General features: G+C 38.8%; 1 long non-coding RNA gene across 1 annotated transcript; it reads right to left on the bottom strand.

Moving 5' to 3' along the window:
• Positions 1-2,704: 2,704 nt before the first annotated feature.
• Positions 2,705-6,260, bottom strand: LOC137198124 (uncharacterized). The gene is made up of 3 exons (XR_010931584.1): positions 5,427-6,260; positions 5,014-5,063; positions 2,705-3,189 (listed from the first exon to the last, which is right to left on the bottom strand). It is a non-coding gene; the product is annotated as an uncharacterized lncRNA (long non-coding RNA).
• Positions 6,261-7,912: the final 1,652 nt, after the last annotated feature.

Raw genomic sequence — 7,912 nt, 5'->3', positions numbered from 1 at the left:
TTTTTTTTTTTTTTTGAACAGCCCAGCCGATGATGAGTCGTCTGTCGCACTCGGGTGCTGCTGTTGTTGTTAGTGTTGCTTAAAATTGGCATCTTTGTGTTCACTGAGAAGAATAAAAACACTGGAATGACTTTTTCCATCCACCGTTTTCACAGCACTCAGTTTCATTCTCACAAAGTCTTGTACAATAAAAACATTATAGCGAACACAAAGTGGTATCGATTAAATACCGCTTCAACTTCACAGCAGTTTGAAATCTTTGTCTGGCAAACATTTGGAGGTGGATTTTTTTTTTTTTGTATAGAATTTCAAGGTAGCTTGTCATCCAAAAGTCAATGTTTTTGTCTTCAAGTTTTTACTAGAAGACAAAAACTCTAAAAGCTTCAGTTCGTCTCGATTTCACTGTGATTATTATTCCCACTGCGGCGTTATTGCTAACCGAGCTAACTCAAACTGGATTTCATTCATTATTCATTCATAGAAATGATAAATTAGCTGTTTTTGTTGTCCACATAGTTGTTTTTTTTAAACCAGATACAGACATAGTCAGCCCCTTTTTAAATCGGCTGAATATATATTTCAATCAGGAGAGACTCAGTATTATCTAGTGAATGGTGTTTATTGAACAGCATGATAATGAATGTAAAAGTCTTTGGCGATTAGGCCTAATATGGAGGAGGCGATGCATGCATGAATAGGATAACCCCCCCCGATGGAGTCTAGAAACTGGTGGCAGTGATGGAGAGGCGTGGATCGAGGTATTGTGGTACCGGCTCCTGGAGACTTGGGGCCTTGACGGAACAACGAATGATGATCCGAGATGGAGAGGCGAGGAGCGAGCTCCGGTGTTGCGGCTGTGGAGGTGGATGGGGTGGAGGTGGACGCGATTATTGCCTGAAATGACAGCTGACAGCTGACAGAGAGGGTAACGGTTTTAAAGTTTGACAGCTAGGCCGTGATTGGCTGTTTAGGGATCGTGGAGGAATCTGATTTGTCAACTAGAAGTGAAGCGACTAACAGCTGATGTGAAAGCGGGAGGAGCTGAGAGAGAAGAGTGAAATTATGAATGAATGAATAATTAAGATCATTCATTAAGCTTCATGTAACGTACATCCTCTAGATTGAATTAAAATGTAATGGTGTTGCAGCAGTTTGGCAGCAGTTTGACTTTGAAATTTGACTTGTAAATCATCGCTGACATGAAAGTTTTGTCCTTCTCAGCTGCTCATGATTACAGTCTGTATGATATGATATGACGTGAGGGTAGCATCAGCATTTCCTGCCAGACACACAGAAAAGTGAACACACTGAGATATCATCATCATCATCATCATCATCATCATGTTCAACTTATAATTAAATTTCAGATTGAAGCTTCAAGGTTTTTATTCATCTGGATGTTTGAATATTTTTGGCACAAACATTGAATATCAGTATAATAAATCAACAGATTCAATACAAATACATGCTGTTATCTACCTTTATATGTAACTCAGTCAAATACTGATTTAATCCCAAAATATATTTGTTGAACATTTTTGTTGCTGCTAATGAAATAACTGGATGTGAAGTTGGAATAAAAATTGCTAAACTGTACAGTTGTCAGCTGAGGTTTTGATTCATCTTCTATTTTTTTTTTAGTTTATGGCCTCCAGCTATCAAACATTAACCATGGCTGGGTGAGATCAAACGGTGGTTTGAAATGATTTTGGAAGGCACTGACATATGAAATCATCCTCCCAATAGACGATGTATACAGTACACGCAGATACTTCATGTTGCAGTGGGGATCTTTCTGCTTTACACTGTAGAAAATGCCAGACTTTTGTGCTGCGTTCGGACAAGAACGGCTGAACAAAGAAACAAGGAATAACATTTCATTTACAACATTCGACTGTAACGAATATGTTGAATTTAATATAAAAAAACGTACTTCAAAATCATCATAGTAACATATTAAATAATAAAATAATTACAAAAAGAAGGCACAACTTTGATTTATAGCAGTAATATCAGCTTACTGTTACCTTGCAGAAATATTCTGGTATGAAAGCCATTACATTTGATCAACTTAAGTATAAACTAGGAGTGTGCCTGAATACAAATACATTATTTGGCAAAGCACAAATAGTGGGTTTTTTTTTACAAATATTTGTTTCATACAAATATTTTTTAAATTATTTGTTTTCGGGAAGAAAAAAAAACATGTCAAATACCAGCTTGCAGGTCAGTTACATTGGTATCTCTGCTCTGCTGTTACGTCTATCAGCAGGTCTCAACGAGGGGAGTCACATCCACCTGCTACATGACGCACATTTCCTTATTTGGACATCACTTCTGGAGTTGGGGGTGTTCCCCAGAGATAAAGTTGAGCTACTGACACAAGCAAAGTGCTCCCGATGGGCTCTCCATAACCTGTTGTTCCCCTTCTCCTTTCCACAAAATTAGGTTGTAAAAAAATAGTCAATAAATGAAAAGTGCAAAGCAGTAATCTCCTTTGAAGTTCCTCCCTACATGTTACATGCTGTGCTGTCTCTGTGTTATGGGTGTATAAATAGGTAGAGGTCTGTCTGCAATGAATAAAATATTATCCAGTGTGTGGACCTCCTTCGCAAGGTAGTTTATTCATGAACAATTATTGTAACATTTTAATTTTCTAAAATTAAAAGCATAATAAAAACAAAACAGGATTTTGAAGCCTCTTTCCACTTTAATTCGAATACAAATACAAATAATTTTGCTGCCTCAACAAATACTGATACAAATACAAATAATGGGCACATCCCTAGTATAAACATGAGAAATTGATTGACAATTCAATGAGTTATGACTGTAAGAGCAGATAGACCTCGTATGTTTTCAGAGGGGTCACTGCCTCGTTCTATTATTGCGGTCGTGTTGGCACATCGATACGACTAGCAACGCACAACGTGGCATCAACGTGTATATATATCTATGGCCAATAGGGGCTGTATGTACACTGTTATGGTGAGAGAATAATGACTGACATTTATTCTCTCTACTTCTCTCTCTCTCTCTCTCACACACACACACACAGTGTCACAGAATCAGATTTATGCCCCCCCTCCGTCGTTGTCATTGCTGATCGTCTCCTCTTCTCTCACTGATGGAGTCGGGCTCAGAGGGGGCGCCAGATCTCCTGCTGGCTGTCATCAACCACAGCTTCACCTACACCTACACACACACACACACACACACACACACAGATGGAATGTCTATATCCAGCACACACATCCATGCACTTACAGACAACTATGGATGTCACACACACACACACACACACACCTCCTGCAGATGCCAATATTAGGCAGCCAGCTCAGACTTTATTACCACACCATGAGATTAGATTAAAGGAAGTTTATTGTCCTTCTCTCTTCAAGGTCTTTGAAGTCCTGATCTCAGTTTGACTTTCAGTTACAGATAAAAATGAGTTTGCAAAATGACAGTAGTTTCTTATAATAAAGGCCTTACAATGCTAGACTCTCTTTACTCATTCATGGACTCATGGACATCTATCGTGGACTGACATCATCTCAAGTAGGCCTATCGGACAGGTCAGCAGGAGGCCATCGAACACCTGATCAGATAAAGGCACCTCATCCTCACCTGTTATTGATCTTTGCTTTCGATTTTCTAACTGAAATCATGGATGTGTTTTATAGCTATGTTGTCATATTCACCAAACATTTCCAATTACATTTCTCTGAACAATCAGCCAATCAACAAGAGGTAGAAGAAGTGCTGTTTGTGTGTTCTATTAAAAGGTTTAAAACATAATGTTCAAACATGACGAGCTTTGTTTTCTATCAATAAAATACTTCTGCATAAATGCTGACTTCTACATATTTACATTTTTTTTTTTTTTTTTACAATTGCTGACACACATTTCTCATTACTGAGTTCAATTGTTTAAACATCTTCACACAGTCAGTGCAGCACAGTCAATGTGGAGTAAACTGTGGATCACTTATCTTTGCTTTGACATAAAACGCGTTCAGTGAACTCATCTTTAAATATTCATGAAATGTTTTCTCATTCAAGTTCAACCACCAACAAAACTCTACTGTCAAAACTGTTACATTTACATTAAAAAACAACACAGATTACTGTAAATCAGACTGCAATTTAATACATTGTTCTACATCTTATAAAGGAATTATTTTCCTCATGGAGGTGAAACATTTATCAGATGATCAGATGTCTCTCCTGGATGCAGTAAACGCTGGATGCACGGACATATGTGCAGGTTTGTCTGGTTGCCAGAGATCAATCTGGCTTGCAGAAAGATTCTTTCCCAGGTGTGTAATACAAGAGAGGACATAAGAAGATGTGATGATATAGTATATACCGGGATTACTGAAGCATATTGCAGCATTTCTGATTCTTTTCCATGACATATACTGTAAGGTAGCATCCATGTGATAAAGAAGTGTCATTTTTAATATAAATAAAAGCTACTTCAAAGACAATACTGATACATATTGTAATGCTACCAGTTGTTTGTGTTTTTTGTCTGGTAAGTGACTAGTCGGGAGCCGAATTTCGTCAGAGTTGATCCTGAAATATGGATGTTGTGGAAGTTGAAGTGTTTTGGTTGAATTGGTACATTTTGGATGTGAGATTACCTGTGTGACCAGTTTTGAAAACGTATACAGAAGTGTGTTAGCAATTGTGAAAAAAAACGTAATTATATTTCTTGTTAAATTTGAAGCATGAGGATCAAAAGGTTTTGATGTTATTTTGTGCTCGTTGCTGTGACTCACAGCTTCTACAAGGTAACTCACTCTGGTCTGTTCTTTGAACTTCACACATTTCTGGGTTGAGCTCCTGCTGTTCCACCCACACTTTTTTTTTTTGTTTTTGCTGCAGAAATAAGCATCAGAAGCATTAAATTTCCATCCATGTAGCAGGAAAATTCACCTTTATCCGTCTTCTTACTCAACACATGAAAGCAGGAAGTGATGGCAGATCAATTCATCATTTTTTTTTAACCTGTCTCTGTATCTTCATCTGTGGGTTTATGGGAAGCTGCATCATTATAACTGAAATAAAATACAATAAAACATATAAGAAGTCTCGACCAAGCTGTCAAAGCCTCATTCTCTGATGTGGGAAAGTGAAAATCATTCTGATTAAATCTTTAAAGGGGTCATCTGACGGCTTAAAGTAGTTCTTTAAATCTTTAATGTGAGATACTGATATATAAATTCATACAAAGCTACAGTTTTTCTCTGTAGCAGGTGAAATACAGTGCTGCAGGTATGTGTTACTGTCTGACACACACACACAGAGACCTAACAGCCTCTGACAGCACAGTAGGGTTGTCATCTCGGTGGTGGAGCTGTGATAGTGCTGACCTGGATCGTGGCACTTCCCATCTCATTCTCCCCTTCATTATAACTCACCTGAGTCCAGTTCAGTCCTCTCCATTGGATTTCTGTCCATTCCACTCTGCTGACTCTCCCGCAGTCCAGTCCGGTTCACACAATCCAGCCCAGAGTTAAAGAAGAGGCGCGACAGCTGGCCAGTAATTACACTGCTGGCCTCAGTAATGTGATTTATTAGGTCAAGCTGAAGCAGTGAGTAAGTCACTCAGGCAGGTAGTCAGAAAAGCGGTGAAGGAAGGGATTCCCCTCCCTCCTTCCCTCCCTGACTGGGGGAAAAAAAAAATCACTGCATCTGGCACTCTCTAGTGGAGAGAACAGTGAAGTGCATCCTGTGTCTCAATACTGGAGCACACAGTCATAAAATACACCTCATCTGCTGCCAGTAACTGAGATTAAACTTGTTAGGTTAGGTGAGATAACATGAAGCTCAACAAATTACTGATCTCAATAAAGAAGATGAGTCCTGCAGCAGCAGCAGCAAACACTGTCAGACTGTTACGACTCAGCCTAGGGGAAACCCCGGCGCAACATGAAAAGAATGAGACTCCCCTCTTCCCAGCTCTCAAGAACTGCCAGCAACAAGGGATTTGCAGCCCTTTAAAGGTTTTATTTAAAGTCTTTAAAGCTTCAGGGTGGGGTAACAGTAAAACAAACAGAAGGGAACTAAAGCTAAGCAACCTGAGCTATTCAAACAAAAAGAACAGTAAGACAAACCACTAACCTAACTCCTAGCATCACAAAAACAGGAGAAATTACAATTAAACTTGCTACACACCCCTACCAAACTTGGTATATCACATTAGCAAATCTACATACAACATTTCACACTGAAACATGTTGGCTGGAAGCAGAGAGAGGAGAGCCCACGGGAGCTGGAGGAAGCTGGCCTTAAAACTGCAAGCTCAGTGGCTGGAAACAATCAGCTCCCTGGAACAACCTACACACTCGCACAGTCACAATCATTCAATTAGCACAGCCCACCTGCAGCCCATCACACACGGGCACCACAGCAGGATCACCAGAGAGAGGGGGGGGGGGGGATCCACAACACATGCATAGAATTAAAGCACACATGCAAATTATACATCAACAAATGCTCAGAGGACCTCTGGGACGTGACAACTCACTGATGGAAAAAAAACAGACTAGTGGATCAATAAATCATTAAAACAGTAGAAAAAATACATATAAGAGAAAGCACTATTTTGTTACAGATGGCACCAGCCTCTCCCAGTGAGAATTTTAAGTGACCAGTTTCATAATTTGGCTCTGATAGCAGAAACAAATGCATTTACTTAAGTACAATTTTGAGGTATTTTACTTTAGTATTTCCATTTTATATAACTTTAAACTTCTACTCCACTGTATTTCAGAGGTAAATTTTATACTTTTTACTCTGTGATTTAATTGATAGCTATAGTTAATCTGCAGATTGAGATTTTACACACAAGACATACGATCAGTTTATCAAATATGAATCATTGTTGTACATTAAATGACCCAAGTGGTTGAAATTAGCTCCACCTTAACCAGCTACAACATTCAAATTCTATTTAAATAGTAATTCAGCTGTGTTAATAATGCAGTGTATTAGTAATACAAATAAAAACTAATAGGGTACAGATAGGGTATTGATATTTTAGGTACATTTATAATATAATACTTTTTCCTTACATCAGATTTTGAATCCAAAACTTTTACTTGTAAGAGAATATTTTTTCACATTGTTTTGCTACTTTTACTTAAGAATCTGTGTACTTCCTCCACCACTGGATACAATATTTATGTGTTTTTCTATCGCTCTCAAGCATCTTCCATGAATCCAATAAAACGTATAAAAACAGACAGGATCACTTCGTTGAAAAAAACAGCACTCTGCTTTATTCTTTTTTTCTTTGTTACTGAAAGACAAAATATGAAGAGTTCCTATTTAAGTCTTGTCATGATGAAGGTCCGACACATTTCCTTAGCAGTCAAGAGATGGTGACCCTCTACTGGAATAAATGGGAAACCACAAGATTCTCATCTGGCAAAAGCACAGATAAGGTTTAACTGCACTCTGTCACAAAAAAAGAAAAAGAAAACAAAAAAAATCATGACATGCCCCCTCGCATAAAGTCAGGTCCATAAAGGAATGGTTTTCCCAGTTTGGTGTGGGAGAACATGTCTAGTCTTGACCTCATCTTCATCCAACACCTTTGGGATGAACTGGAGCGCAGACCTTATCATCCAACATCAGCGGCCGACCTGACTAATGCTCTTGTGGCTGAATGGAAGCAAATCCCTGCAGCCTGGATCCAACATCTGATGAAAATTCTTCCCAGAAAATTGGAGCCTGTCACAGCAGGGCATGCCTTCCTATATTTCTGAAGTTTTTGTTTACCTGCTGCTGGCTGGCTGTCCATCATCACACCTCTCTTTCACTTCTCCTCACTGTAATTAGAGCTGGATCATTCATGGTACATTTGCAGTACATCTCAGAAATACCGCATCCCATCAGCTGT

This window comes from Thunnus thynnus, chromosome 15, assembly GCF_963924715.1.
Source record: "Thunnus thynnus chromosome 15, fThuThy2.1, whole genome shotgun sequence".
Lineage (NCBI taxonomy): Eukaryota > Metazoa > Chordata > Actinopteri > Scombriformes > Scombridae > Thunnus > Thunnus thynnus.
Note: the sequence above shows the minus strand (reverse complement) of the source record. Positions and strands in the feature narration are given on the sequence as shown.